The sequence below is a fragment of the Pipistrellus hanaki genome (assembly GCF_964339955.1).
Source record: "Pipistrellus hanaki genome assembly, chromosome: 8".
NCBI classification, from domain to species: domain Eukaryota; kingdom Metazoa; phylum Chordata; class Mammalia; order Chiroptera; family Vespertilionidae; genus Pipistrellus; species Pipistrellus hanaki.
The window spans coordinates 6,479,761-6,495,056 of record NC_140510.1 but is presented as its reverse complement, the minus strand read 5'-3'; the positions used below and the strand labels follow the sequence as shown (position 1 = coordinate 6,495,056).

Below are 15,296 nucleotides of genomic sequence, written 5' to 3'. Positions count from 1 at the left end.
CTGCTCATCCTGGTCCCCTCCCTTCCCCCAAAGACCAGGGCTGGGCCCTAACCACAGGGATTCCGCTAATGAGGTGGAGCCTCTGTCAGGTGTTTTTTGGGGATGAACATTTGAATACTCTTGGGAACATAGCCAGCTTTAGGGCCTCACTTTTAAACTTCATTTGCATAGTACTTTAAATACATCTGCATAACATACAAGGCTGAATTTCCTGACAGACTATAGGCTGTTTGGACTGGGGGTCAGGAAGGATTTCTACAAAGAGGGTGTAAATAGGCCCTAAGGGCCCAGTGCCCTCCTGGCATCAGTTACCCTACTGAAGAAATTACACACAAAGGCCACAGGAAGCATCCATCAAATTAGAGATATATTCTCTAATTACCTCACAGATGGACCAGGCTGAAGAGTAGAGTCTGCTCAGTGAGGTGGCAGGTCAGAGTATCAGCATGATTCTGGATCTCCTCCCATTCCACATTACTATCCATTGCCTTTTTATTTTTTTCTTTTAAATAATTTTGTTTTAATTATTTTTCAATTAAAGTTGACATACAATATTATACTTGTTTCAGGTGTACATCCCAGCCATTAGACATTATATAACTTACTAAGTAATCAACTCCATAAATCAAGTATCCATCTGACACCATACATAGTTATTAAAATATTATTAAATATATTCCCTATCCTGTACTTTATATCCATGTGACTATTATGTAACCACCAAATTGTTTTTCTTAATCTCATTACTTTTGAATCAATCCCCCCTCCCATCTACCAACTGTCAAAATGTTCTTTGTATCTATGAGTCTGTTTTTATTTAGCTTCATTTATTTCATTTTTAGATTAAATTTTTGATATATATGTACTTATTACCATTTTATTATCTTTGTTTTCATCTTTTCTTCTTCTTAACGAAGACCCTTGATTAAACATTCCTTGTAATGCTGGTTTGGTGGTGAAGAACTCCTTTAACTTTTTCTTGTCTAGGAAACTCTTTATATGTTCTTCTGTTCTAAATGAAGTTTTGCTGGTTAGAGTAATCTTGGTTATAGGTCCTTGCTTTTCAACACTTTAAATATTTCTTGCCAATGCCTTCTGGCCTAAATGTTTCTGTTGAAAAAAATCATGAGTCTTATGGGAACTCACATGTAGGTAACTAAATGCTTTTCTCTTGCTGCTTTTAAAATCCTCTTTGTCTATAACCTTTGGCATTTTAATTACCATGTTCCTTGGTGTGGGCCTCTTTGGGTTCATCTTGTTTTGGTTTTTCTATGCTTCCTGGACTTGTATGTCTAGTTCTTTCACCAGGTTAGGGAAGTTTTGTTGTCATTCTTTTTTCAAAATAGGATTTCAATACCTTGCTCTCTCTTTTTGCCTTTTGGTACCCCCAAGATGTGTGTTAGTACACTTGAGGGTTCCAGAGGATTCTTAAACTATCCTTATGTTTTGGTTTCATTTTTCTTTTTGCTGTTCTATTTGGGTGTTTTCTGCTTCCTTATCTTCTAAATCTCTGATTTTATCCTCTGCTTCCTCTACTCCATTGTTGATTCCCTATAATGTATTCTTCATTTCAGTTAATGTATTATTCATCCATTTCTGACTGGTTCTTTTTTTATCTAGTTCTCTTTTTGTTGCCTATCTCTTTGTTTAAATTCTCACTAAAATTATATACTACTCCCCTAAATCCATTGAGTATCCTTATAATCAGTATTTTGAACTTTGAATTGAGCAGATTGCTAGTCTTCATTTTGTTCTCTTCTGGATCTTTATTCTGTTGTTGTTGTTGTTTTTTTTTTGTTGTTGTTTTTTGAGGCATCTTTGTTTGTCTCTTCACTTAGGCCACCATGCTATATTTGTTTTTATGTACTAAGGTAAGGCTTCTATGTTTCTTGGGCTTGATAAAGTGGCCTTATGCAGCAAGTATTTTGTAAGCTCCAGGTCACAGCTTCCTATATCACTCCAGTTGTCTATTCCAACCACCCTCAGAGTAGATTGTGTATACCAACATCCTGTTGTAGTTGAGCCTTGATTGCTGTTGGCATATCAAAGGGAGGAATTTACCCCTGGGCCAATTGGTTGCAAGGACTGGCTTTGAGACCATGGAGGGTCACCCCACTGAGCAGGACTAACTTCAACAGGACTCCAGTGCCCCCTGATTGTCCCTGTGGAGGTGGTCGGATGGTGCTTTGACATGGTCTGAAGCTATCCATCATATATGCTGGCTCTGGGGCCTCCCAGGTTAGCCAGCACCATTTGTGTTTTTTTTCTGAGGCCACCCAGCCTTGAGCTAAAAAGCAATCTGCAGATGGTTGTTACTTGTGCTGGGCTTGGAGGTTCCCAAGAGAAGTAAATTTGCAAACCAAGATTGGTTGCCACTAGTGCTAACCCTGGGACCACTTAACAAGAGGCAGGGGACAGGCCAAGGCCTGATGTTGCTTGTTTAAAAGCTTTTGAAAAGTCTGAAGCATGATCCAAGATAGGCCATTTGTGTGGTAAAACTGCTTGAAACACTTTGGGTAAGCCCTTAAATTGGATGAGGTGAGGTCTAGGGAGTCACCCAGGCAGGGTAGGCAGTGTTAGCCAGATATGATGCCTTTCAGCTCCGTTGAGAGAGAACTCAGAAAAAAGAAACATAATGGCTTCTGCCAGCACTTCTGTCTAGGAGAAAGCTGCCCTGCCCACCCTCACCCTGTTTATAGAAAAAGTGCTCCCCTTAAGTGTCTGGTGCCTTTCACACTATTGCCCCAGTGCGGGAGCTCAGATGGAGTGAGCTCTAAGTCTGTGCATGGGCTCCTTAAGAGGAACACCTGGGGTCCCAGCAGCCTCCATCTCACTCAGCCACAATCCCCACTGCTTTTCACAGCCAGAACAAATTGGGTCTTCTCTTCCTGGCACTGGATCCCTAGGCTGAGAGATCTGGTGTCGGGCTGATGGAACCCCTCACTTCTCAGGGGGAACCCATGCAGCTGAGATATCCTTTCCAAATTTTAACCACCACAGATGGGTGTAGAACCAGCCCTTTCCTTGTGTCTGCCCCTCCAACAAGTCTCAATGTAGCTTTTTCTTCATAACCTCAGTTTCTGGACTTCTGTTCAGCTAGATTTCAGGTGGTTCTGAAAGATGGTTGGCCCATAGCTTAGATATCGTTTTGATGTGGTTGTGGGAGGATTTGAGTACAATATTCACCGAACCAGCCACCTTTATCAGAATTCTCTCTCCAAGTTTATCTTTAAAATCATTACTTAATGAGGGCTTGCTTCTTTGCTTGTTTTTCTCTTTGGTCTGCTTTTCCATCTAATTTGATCTCTTTTGCTTTGTGCCTACATGGCCATTAGTCCCTGCAGGGGGAGCCTGTGTGAAATCTTAGCTCTTCAGAGGAGAATTATTGGAACAGGAGCTCTTGATGCTGACCGCACAAAGAGGACACATGGGGAACTTCTGAGCAGAGAGGACCTGAGCTCTGTAGCAGGCTAATTAGTGCACCAGCTGGGGTGGCCCTTGGCCTTAGACATTTCAAAGATCCACAGAGATTCAACTGTGCAGCCACAGTGGAGAACTACTCTATTAGAGGTTTCAGAAGAGGAGGGAAAGGAGCTAGGGAAAAAAAAAAAAAAACAACAACAATGTGCAAGACTAGTTTAGCGGAGCTTACCTTAAAATAGATTCCAAAGCAAGCAAAATGGTATGTTTCTCCTAAAACCCACTTTTTGCCTGGTACTCTTTTCCCCTTCATTATGTTAATATCCCAAATGACACCCCTGGAGGTTCTCAAGGTTTTGTTTTCAAGAATACTCTTTTGAAGGTATAGGCTTAAGTGCTATTAATTGTTCACAAATTAGGAAAAATCAATTCTATGAAGTAGAATTTCCCCAAAAACCTCTCTGAAATAAATAGCTCTAAGAAAACAGAGGTTTCACAGGGGAGAACAGGGAAGTAGGTATGCCTTCATAGGGCAAAGCCTCCAGGGTTAGAAAACAGGATAGCTAAGCTCTTCTATGATTTCAGAGCTGAGGCCTCAAAGGTGAGATCTGGCTTCTAAGGAGACTGCTGGTTGATAACAAACAGGAAACTTTTGCAGTTTAATGTGATGTCAAATATTACTTGCCATCTCCAAGACTGGCAAGGAAGAAAAACCAGCTGTACTTTCAGTTGGCAGACAAATAGGGCAGGAGGCATCTGTTACCTTGCTGGAGGTAGCATACATTTGTACATCCTCCTGAGAGACAACATACTAATACCTGTCAATATCCCCAAAAGTTTCCCATGTACTTTATTCTGAAGACTTCACCCTAAAACAGTAACAGAGCAACAACCAAGATTTATGGTGAAGAGACTTCATAAAATCATTATTTAAAATAGGAAAATTTCACAACTACCAATATTTCCAATAATAATAGATTAGTTAAATCAAAAGTGGTACATTTAATGCTATAGTAGATAGCATTAAATGTCCAAGAATGCTAGTGATATGCTGATATGTGAAACTGCGGGCTAAAGAGCATAGGTCAGTGATCAGCAAACTCATTAGTCAACACAGCCAAATATCAACAGTACAACGATTGAAATTTCTTCTGAGAGCCAAAATTTTTAAACTTAAACTTCTTCTACTGCCACTTCTTCAAAATAGACTCACCCAGGCTGTGGTATTTTGTGGAAAAGCCACACTCAAGGAGCCAAAGACACATATGTGGCTCTGGAGCCGCAGTTTGCCTACCATTGGCATAGTTATGGTTCCAGTTTTGTTAAAAATTGCTACAAAGAGAACTACTTGAATGACATTGAATGATAGAATCACAGATTATTATGTTTTGTTTTTTTTTCTTATATAGACTACTGGAATTTTCAGTTTCTGAAAAGAAAATGTACAACATTCATAATTAATTTTTAAAGCTAACAAACTGTTTAAACTGAGAAAGGATAGGAAAGAAAGATTTCATTCCATTCCACTTCCAGCTCTCATTGCGTAAAGCAAAAGCTGCCAGGTCCCGAGTTTGCCCAGAGCATTTGTAGCAAAGTCCTCACAGACAGGACAAGTAAGCTGCTCTGTGCTCACTCAGGAGGTGAACCAAGACTGAAAAAAAGACACTTTTCATGGCTGCAATTGAACTTTCAGAAGACCCAGTTGTAAAAAAATGAAAATAAAAATAAAATAGCTAATAGTACACACTACCTGTACTGAATATCTACAGTGTGTCAGGCATGTTACATATATAATTCCCAATTCTCACAAGAGTTCTGGAGCCCAAGTTTTACTGTCCTCAGGTTAGAGGAGCTAAAATGGAAAGTCAGAAGCTACCCAAAATCCTGTGGTACTTGGGGGTGGAGCCAGATTTCAGAGGGAGGTGTCAGGGCCCAGGCTGAGTTCCATCCTGTCTCCACAAGTCCAAAGCCACCCTGCCCTGCTCTGGAACCCCCTCCAGGTGCAATTACAGCGGCAAGGTTTCCTTTTCTGCTGTTGAAGTCATTCATCCTTTCTTTCTTTGCACACATTGCCTATAGGGGCAGTGGGCATTGTTCTAACTTCTCCAGAGTGGAAACAACTCCAATGTCCACCAGCCGGTGAACGGATAAACAGAAGTGGTGCCTCCATGCAATGAAATACAATTTAGTCATAAAAATGAACTCACACATGCTACAACATAGATGAACCCTGAAAACATTTTTGGAGCTAAAATTTACATACCATGCAATCTGTTATGTTAAACATACAATGCAATGAATTTTAATATAGTCATTGGGTTGGGCAACCATCACAATGATTAATTTTAGAGCATTTCATAACTCCCCCCAAAAATGTTATAATATGTAGCTATCTACCCCCACCCCCAGGGCTAGTCACTCTACTTTCTGTCCCTGTGGATTTGCCTGTCCTCTGGACATTTTTTAAAAAATATATTTTTATTGATTTTACACAGAGAGAAAGGGAGAGGGATAGAGAGTTAGAAACGTCGATGAGAGAGAAACATCGACCAGCTGCCTCTTGCACACCCCCCACTGGGGATGTGCCCGCAACCAAGGTACATGCCCTTGACCGGAATCCAACCCGGGACCCTTCAGTCCGCAGGCCGACGCTCTACCACTGAGCCAAACCGGTTTCGGCTGGACATTTCATTTAAATGAGACCATGAACTGTTTCCTTTGGTGACTGGCTTCTTTTGCTTAGCATAATGTTTTCAGGGTTCATTCCCAGCACCCCAAATGCTACCAGGTATTACTAAAAGGTCTCTAAGTGGGGATGCGGTAATGGTGAGATGAGTTAGAAGCAGGGTTAGGCAGACAGGGTAAGGGGTGGAAGAAGGAGGAAGCATGGATGTGACAGTTGGAGATGGAATTACAAAATGTTTTGCAGTAAAACCGGATGTCAGAAAACAGGATGTTTTTCTTTTAAGTGCAAAATAAAATGTTGCAAAAGGCCAGGAAGCAATCAGGGAGCGGCACAGATAGACAAAGTGCGGGCCTTTAGCAGGTGTATGGGAGAGCAGGATGCTTTCATGGCAATCCACTTGGTCCCCTTCCCGAGGGGGGAGCCTGTGCTTGCCTGTAATAAACTGCTAACTTTCCGGAACTCCTCGGGCCTGCGGCTTCATTCTTTGATTCTCTGAGACATAACCCTGGGAAGAATTCCTGCTGGCTGGTCCCAGGATCAATGGGAGGTTGGGAAGGGTGGAAATGGAGAACTTCCCTTGGTTTAGAACCAGTGGATTAAAAGAATAAACTTGAGGTGGCAGGTTCTTGGCACTTGTGCTAATCACCCCTACCCTTTTCTCTGTCGCTTTATTCAGCTAAATCCCTAATAGTTCTGTGTCACTCTTTATGGTTTGAAGACAGAACTTGGGACGGGAGTGGCTGTCCAAACAGCTCTAAGCATCAGTCCTTACAGGACGTGTGGACACACAAGGCTGCAGCCCAGGCCAAGGCAGAGCCCCTGAGGATGCCACTTTCAAGGCCAGGAATAAATTGAGATGACTTTCTTCGATGCATTTATTCACCCATTACCTCTGGCTCAAGGCCCTGCCACTTATAATTGCTAGCAATTTAGACAAATTTCTTAATCTCTCTATACCTGCTTTCTCATCTGTAACAGAGCAACATAATTGCCTGGCCTGACATGCAAGTGTCTGTCTAGTCTTTATCTTCCTCAGAAAACACAATGCAGCTGCCCCCCACCCCATATCCTGTCATAACTACCTTTATTTCATAGTTCACAGATAGTTTCAATTTTTGAGAGAACTAAGTGGCGTTATATAAATAACTGAATAAGGCAGTTTTAAAATGTCAATTACATTATTTAAGAACATTTCATAGTTATTGGTACCATTATGCTACAATCTAGATCCTGGGTCCCTTGTTTCTTGGAAACCATTTGTCTATAAATATAAATTCCATTAACCCTTTCCTAAACACATTAGATTGAAGTCACACATTTCTTAAATTCCATCTCCGACTCCTATTCTCTCCCTCAGTGGTACAGCTGTGATTCCTGTGATGAATTCCCACTTTCCAGTGTCTGACCTCTCTCTGCTCCAGGGCACCCTGTTAGAGTGAACTAGATAGCAGCTGTTGTCAATTTCACAGCACAGAGTCCCTCCGGTCCATCATGGAGCCCAGAGAAGGAAACTCACACTGCGTATCTTGACAATCCATGCCTTCCACCTGTACTCTCAGTCCTATTTTTAATATCCCTGCATAAATCCACTGCTCTAGTGATGCCAGTGTGTTCAATGTTCTCCATTCAAATGCTCCGAATGGATTGCTGCTTCCATGCACAGCCAATGTAGCCTCCCAGCTCTCCACTATCCAGTTCCTCTCCTGTCCTCCAGGACCTAGCATTTGTCCTAGCGCTTCCTTTCACAAACCATAAAACCAGGAAGATCTCGCGCGCACGTATGCGAGTGTGCGCATGCGCGCACACACACACACACACACACACACACACACACACACACACACAAACATACTCATTTTTTACTTTCTCTTGCTGTCACCTTGCATAGCAAAGAACACAAGAAAAGTGCTGAAAGACGGAATGAGTAAGTTAATAAACCATGCAATGAATGAAGCAGATTTTCCCTGACCAAACCAGCATCTAAGCTTCAAAATTCTTATAGTAGCTGCTGTTTGATGTGCTAGTATATTCAGTTCATATTACATGCTGCCTTACACTGTTCATGAATAGTTCATCTCTATAAGCCTTATCTCCCAAGGCGATTGCAGGTTCCTGAGGGTCAGAGTCTGAGCCAGGGCTTGGTGTTTGACCCCAGCATCCACAGGCACACTGTGCCTCTCCATGTGCTCAGTGATTGCCTGCACATCAATCACACCAGCTGAGTCCCGCTGCCCAGTGTCTGCGACTGTAGCACTGGCCATCACTCACAGGTGAACCTTCCTGAGCTGGGAAAGCCTGGTGGTACACTTGTCATGGTAACCTGAACCCTCAAAACCTGGTCAGCACAGAAGGGCCAAACAGCCGGGCTGCCATCCGCTGGAGTCAGACAGGAAAGGAGAAAGCCTGTGTTGGTGGCGAGGGTGACATGAATGCTCAGCTCAAAGGTCTATGTGACAAAAATATAGCTCAACTCAGAGATGGATAGTTCCCCGTCAACTTCAGGACAGAACCTTGACCAAAATGCGGCTACATCCTTTGTCTGCCCACCCTTGTCTCTGGCCCAGGAGTTCTCAGCCCTCTGTGGGATCTTACCCTTCTAGATCTCCTCCCATTTCTCTCCATTCGGAGAGCATCTGTCTGTTCTTCTCTGTTTGGCCAAATTCTGTTCAGTTTTGAAAACCAACCTATGCCTTTCTCACCCCTAGGGATCCTTCCCTCTCTCACCCTTCTAGGAGCCGCTCCCCTGAGCTCCCATCCATACACACAGAGCTTTCAGAGGGCACGCCTCCATCCTCAGGTCTGAGTACAGCACCAGCACAACGTAGACACTGCAACAGCCTCCTGAATTAAATGGATGCAAAGTGAATTATATGAGAAAATCATGAAAGTAGGAACTATGGAAGATCACAGGAGGTGATAGCAGATTTGACTACTTGATTATTCTGCCGTACTAATAAAAATCTAGATCCTTCTGTTGTTCTTTTCAGTAAGTGGTGAAGAACAAAGAGTAAGTTAAAAACAAACAAACAAAAACACCCTTGTATTGGGGTCATTACTCAGACCTAAAAGCTAAAGATGCCAAAGACAACACTACCTTGGTAAACCTTCCCAGGCTTTGCCTGAGATCTTGAAGCTGGACAGCTACTGTGTTACCCTGGCTAATGGGGTTTTCTCACTAACACTGTCTTAGCTAAAGCATAGACAGATTACTGACCACTGAATTGAAGCAGAGGATGGGGTTCACAAAGTCATCATTGCTTACCTGATGTGCAGATGGTGACTAAATACAAATGGCTCATATGAAAAAGGGCAATATTTGGGGATCAGCACTATTGACTGCAGGGCTTCAGACTAAAGCCATCTGGCCACTGGCATGGATCAGGGAGTATACTTCCATCCTTCACGATGCAGCTCTCTCAGCACTGGGAACTCTGCTGGCCTTCCCCTAGTTAATGCTCCCTGGACTGTAGCTCATTCCTGGGTTTGACACATTCTGTAGCATGTAATTGTTGTAACATTAATGTTCATTAAAGATCACTATTAATTCCCTTTTTCACTGCTACACATTTTATCTTTTAGAAATGTTTTGGAGGTCAGTTCTATCAGTGAATTCCTTCAGACAGTTGCTCACACATGTGGTGAATAGCTGTTGAACATCTGTAAGGTGTCCCACTAGGCCTTGGGCAGACAGTGGTTAGCAAGGCAGGCCGAGCTCCTGTCTCCATGGAGCTGTGAAACCTGGTGGTGAGAGGAGCCTTGGGCAACCAACTATAAACACATGATTAATACCCATTGTCATGGGCTGAATTGTGCCCCTCCCCAAATGCACATGCTGATGTCCTAACCCCAAAGCCAAAGAATGTGCCTGTATTTGGAAACCGGACCTTTAAGAAGTAATTAAGGAAAAACGAGTCCATATAAGCAGAGTCATATCCAATATGCTCAGTGTCCTTGCAAGAAGAGGATATTAGGAAGCAAATGGGCTCAGAGGGAAGACCATGTGAAGGCACACGAATAAGACGGCCACCTGCAAGCCCTGAGGAGAAATCAACCCTAATGACACCTTGATTTTGAAATCCTATGCTCAAGAACTGGGGGACAATAAATTTCTAAGCTGCAGTATTTTGTATGGCAGTCTTAGCAAACTAATGCACCCAAATTAACACATACTTAGATTCACTGCTACAAAGAAAAATACATAGAAGACTGTGTAACAGGGCATCTGGCCTGCTATTGGAAGGCTTCCTGAAAGAATAACAGTTGCTATAAATTCTAAAGGATAAGTGGGATCCTGTTGACCATAGCTGTAGAATGACTTACTTAATGTAAACATAAGAATCACCAAATAGATATCCTTTATCACTGTTGATTAAGGTTATTTTATTAGAATTCCATCACCTCTTCAGCTAGAGAAAGAACAAGTCAGACACAGCAGTCTACTAAGTATAAAAAAATTAACTACTGATTAGAATGAATTGCTTCTTTGTTATTTTCAGAAAACCTTCTCATTTTTACTATTCAAAGAACTAGAGCAATACTGAGAAATTATAATTTGTTTGAGGAAATATGACGAACACCATTGCTTGTTCCTACTGAGCTGAGCTGGCCTTTTCAATAAGCCACTAACTTGCTTCAACTAAAAACTTCCCATGGCAGCTGGTTAATCTATGGACCTTTGCTATTTGTTCTTTCTTTTGCCCAGGAATTCTGTGCCTGGCAATGGGCCTCACTTTCCTACAACCATTAGTGTAGCTGCCCGGCATAGGTCTTGTCTGGAGGCTTCCTCTCCCAGCTCTGGATCCCAATACGTGGTGCCGAGACTCATCCCCAAATGCTGGGAATTCCTCTCTGTGATGGAAGCTCTAGTGACATGCGGGCACCATGCAGTGAGGCTGGAACGCTCTGAATGGAATACTCTCTAATGAAAAACCAAGAGACGTTTCTCTGCCATTTGATCTTACCTCACTTATTCTGCATTCTGCAGTGACATACACACATAAGAACTCTCATCTGTGAGAGAGTGTGTCCCACGTTCAAAGACCATTATCATGTCCCTGTCTTACTTTCTCTCCACATAAAGCAGCTTGAGTTCCTCTATTAATATAATTTGAACGCCTTACATTTTCTGATAACCTCTCACCAATGCTCTGCCCTGACTCTCCAAAGAAACAAACCAGGTGGTCTCCTTTACCTTTGTAACATTTCCCAAGTTTCAATAATTCAGGTTGGTTTGGAGAATACCAGACACCATTCTAAGCATCCTCTTAAGCGTCTTTAAAATGACAGCTATTCCCTTCATTATGAAATAGAACATGGTGCCTATTGTTCAATGAACAGGTGTGGATTGAGAGACAGAGTCCCCTAGCACATGGTACCTCAGAAGAAGCAGTAAAGAGCTGAGATTTAAAAGGCTTATAGTAGGAAAACCAGATGCCGGTTCATTAACTGGAGGTTTGCCTGAATGGCTGCTCTGAGTTCTGAAGGGGGAAAGGGCAAGGCTCGCCATGCGGTGGGACTCCTTGCAGGCATCCTCCTGCTCCTGTGCAGCCCCCAGGCTTTCATGTGGGGTTAGGGTGCAGGGGTGACTGAGTGGGACAGGCCCCACAATAGAGGCCAGAGGCTTTGGAAGCAGACAGCCTCCTCCTTGTGGCTGCATCACCGAGTTCCCTTTCATGCTTAGGTGATGTTCTTCCCATAGAATCAACATCAAGTCTTTAAAAAGGTCTTTAGAAAGTATGGGGTGTGGTGTGTGTGTGTGTGCACAGGTGTGTTGACATGTAGATATGTATGGTGTACTTTATAGCAGTATATAGCAGCCTGAGCTAAATGAGACCACAAGTCTGCCAGACAACAAGTTTTCCCTCTGTGTCAATCCTCCTCATGGAAGGATCTGGAAATGAGAGTACCGCCAAGTAATGGAACTGTTTTTGGGAAAATTCAGCTTTTGATCCTAAATAGCCTATTCTCCTAAATAGCCTATTGTACATTTGTCTATAAGTCTTTCCTCTAAAGCAGAATGTTTTTACATTTGAATCATTCAAGCCACTGACAATATAAAAACATGAAGATGGATGTAGTGTAAAGACCATGGGCCTGGGAATCCTGAGGGAAGGCCTGAGGGGGAACCCATCGTGGCCACTGTAAGTGCATTCTGATTCTCAGTTTGCGCCTGTGCTTATAGGCGAACTAAGATCTGCTTCCCAATGTTAGGAGAGGGTTTTGTCACTAGCTGGCAGCACTGGCTTGGGGTCTGGCCTCAGGAGACCCATGGCATTGTCGATTATACTCCCACATCACCTCTGGAGCCTTTCTCCTCCTGCACAGGGTAAGGCTCTTAAGAAAGAAGATCACAAAAATAGAAAATAAGGAAAAGCAAGGGAGACGTTGTGATGTCATCCTTCACTGTTTGAGACATCTTCCCCAAGAGCAAAGGCGCTCAGTTCCCTTCTATTTAAAGGACACATTCAGCTTGCACGCCTCTCCCTGGACACCATGCAGAAAGCCCCAGATAACCCAGAGCCCACGCCCTAGCAGAGCTCTGGAGCAGGCATGGCTGGGCCAGGCTCGGGGTCCTGCCTGTCCCCGGGGTCACCTGCTCATTGTGACCGAGGCACTGGGGCACCGGGATGCTCCCCACACAAACCTGGAGAAGCTGGTCCCTGTCCAGTTGAGAAAGTGTGTGATTTTCCATTTCCTATGACAGACCATGTGTCAAGGGTAGCCCATGGTACCCCAAAACTACTGAGACAATGGTCATTGCTCTCCAGTTTCTTATGGGGATTTTTGTCTCTTATAGAGTCAACATTATATCAAGGGCCTGGGAAAAAGTCTCCTCAAGCTTGTAAGGCAGAAGAAAGCTGTTTCCCTTTGTTTGTATTTTGTTTTTTCTCCCCTTTGTTGACAAATGCCAGCAGACACAAAACCTCACTCCATTTCAAAAAAATAAAAATAAATTAAAAAATTAAAAAAAAAAATTAAAAAGAAGCTCAATTTTTCCAAAATGGAGAGAAGAATCAAGCTTCTGAGACACACCTGAGGAACTCAGCACATTTTAAAGCCCCCCTTTACTCTTTCTTAAAAGAGCTCTGAAATAACTGATTGTTTCCCCTCTGTGCCAGTGCCTGGCGGCTGCGACCAGCCACTCTCTCCCCCAGAAACAGCCTCCGTGATTGTGTGTGCCTAGTAAGCCCAGCCAGCCCGGTGCTTCGGAGCGAGGGGCCTCCAGGGCTTGCGCTCTATTAAAACTGCATTTTTGACCAGAGGCTGACAAGTCTCTGCACTCAAACATCTTGCCGATTGGATAAAAATTGCTCAGTGCCAGTTTATGTTTTTCTACTTCAAATAAGGATAATTGAGGTTTGACTTTTATAACTGTGTACACAAAAATATTATGTTTCTAACTTATTAATTCATCACCATTACAGGGAATCTTATAAATTTCATAAAAGTTCGGTGACTGACACATTCAAGTAGCTTTTATGACTCTACTAGAGACCTGGTGCACAAAGTTTATGCATGGTGGGGGGTGTCCCTCAGCCCAGCCTGCACCCTCTCCAATCTGGGAACCCCTCGAGGGATGTTCAACTGCCTGTTTAAACCTGATCCCACTGTGATTGGGTCTAAACTGGCAGTCGGAAATCCCTCTCACAATCCAGGACGGCTGGTTCCCAACTACTTGCCTGCTTGCCTTCCTGATTGCCCTTAATCACTTTGGCCTGCCAGCCTGATCACCCCCTAACCACTCCCATGCCAGCCTGATTAATGTCTAACTGCTCCCCTGCCAGTCTGTTTGCCCCTAATTTCTCTCCTCTGCCAGCCCCTAACTCACCACTATTGCCCTCCCCTGCATGGTGGATTCCCTCCAACTGCCCTCCCTTTCAGACCTGGACCCTACCAACTGCCCTCCCCTGCTGGCCATCTTGTTGGTTGCCCTCTTGTGTCCACATGGGGGCAGGGTCTTTGACCACATGGGGGCAGCCATCTTGTGTGTTGGAGTGATGGTCAAACTGCTAATTACTCTTTTATTAGATAGGATGGAGACAGACCTTTTCTAGCTGTAGGTCATGAGTCAGTGTGGGAAGGAAAACATGGCTCAATAGTTTCCTGGCAGTGTGCTCTGGATTATAGAAATCACAGATGTGTGATGTAGGGATTTGGTTTATGTTTTGTTTCAGGTGGACTCTCAGAGGGTCCCCACGGACTCTGGCTTCTACCCACCCTGCACATTCTCATGGCTTAGGCAAGGGCTAGGCTTACTGACTTGGTTCTCATGAACAGAACAAGGCAAAGTGGTGGGAGGCCACTTCAGAAATGGGCTCCAGGAAGACCAGGCTCTGTCTGGTGCCCCTCCCCAGCCTGCGGCTCCCTCCCTCTGGGTAAGAGTGCTGTCAGCATGAGGCAGCCGCTACCGAGGCCAAGTGGATGGAGGAGTGTGCACATGACCTTCTGAGCCTGCCCACAGCACAGATGTGAACGTGGAAGCTGACCCATCCCCAGTGGAACCTTGAGATGACTGTGCCCTTCAGCCAAGCTCACCAGCCAAGGAGCCTGGAGGCCTGACTCGTAGACACTGAGGCACGATGCTCACAACCACTGAACCTTGCTGTGAGTTGTCATGCAGCTATAGGTAACCAACATGCTGTCACTCATGTGTAAGACATTAAGTTTACTGACGGCTGAAGAATAGTAAGGAGAAGAGGTGACTTTTAAAAAAATCCTCACCTGAGGATATTTCCCCCCATTAATTTTCAGAGAGTAGAAGGCAGGGAGGGATAGAGAGAGAGACATTGACCAGACAATCTATTGGTTGTCTCCTTATCAAACCTGCAACCAAGGTATCTGCCCTTGCCGGGAATCGAACCTGCAATGCTCTGTTCACTGAGACAAACCGGCTAGGGCGAGAGATGCCCTTTGAACCTGTCTGATTCCCAGAGTCAGGCAGCACTGTGATCCCCAGGGGTTGGAGGGGTCTTTTTGTTCTCTTATTGGCGTCTGAGACATCCTTTCCAATTTAACTTAAATTTCTCTATTCCGATAACAAAACTCACAGTCTAGTGTGGAAAGGGAATCATTTAAATTAAATAAAAATGCAATGTCAACAATCCTGGGTGAACGTTGGCCCAGGGTACGTGGGGGAAGGGATCTGAATCACACTGTGTATCCAGGGATGGTGATAAAGGGATACTGACCG

The 15,296-nt window shown here is 43.9% G+C and overlaps 1 protein-coding gene across 1 annotated transcript in view; it reads right to left on the bottom strand.

The window, feature by feature from the left end:
- Nucleotides 1–15,296, bottom strand: part of CNTNAP5 (contactin associated protein family member 5) — a 777,193-nt gene that overhangs the window by 333,433 nt on the left and 428,464 nt on the right. The gene's annotated exons all lie outside the window — the stretch shown is intronic.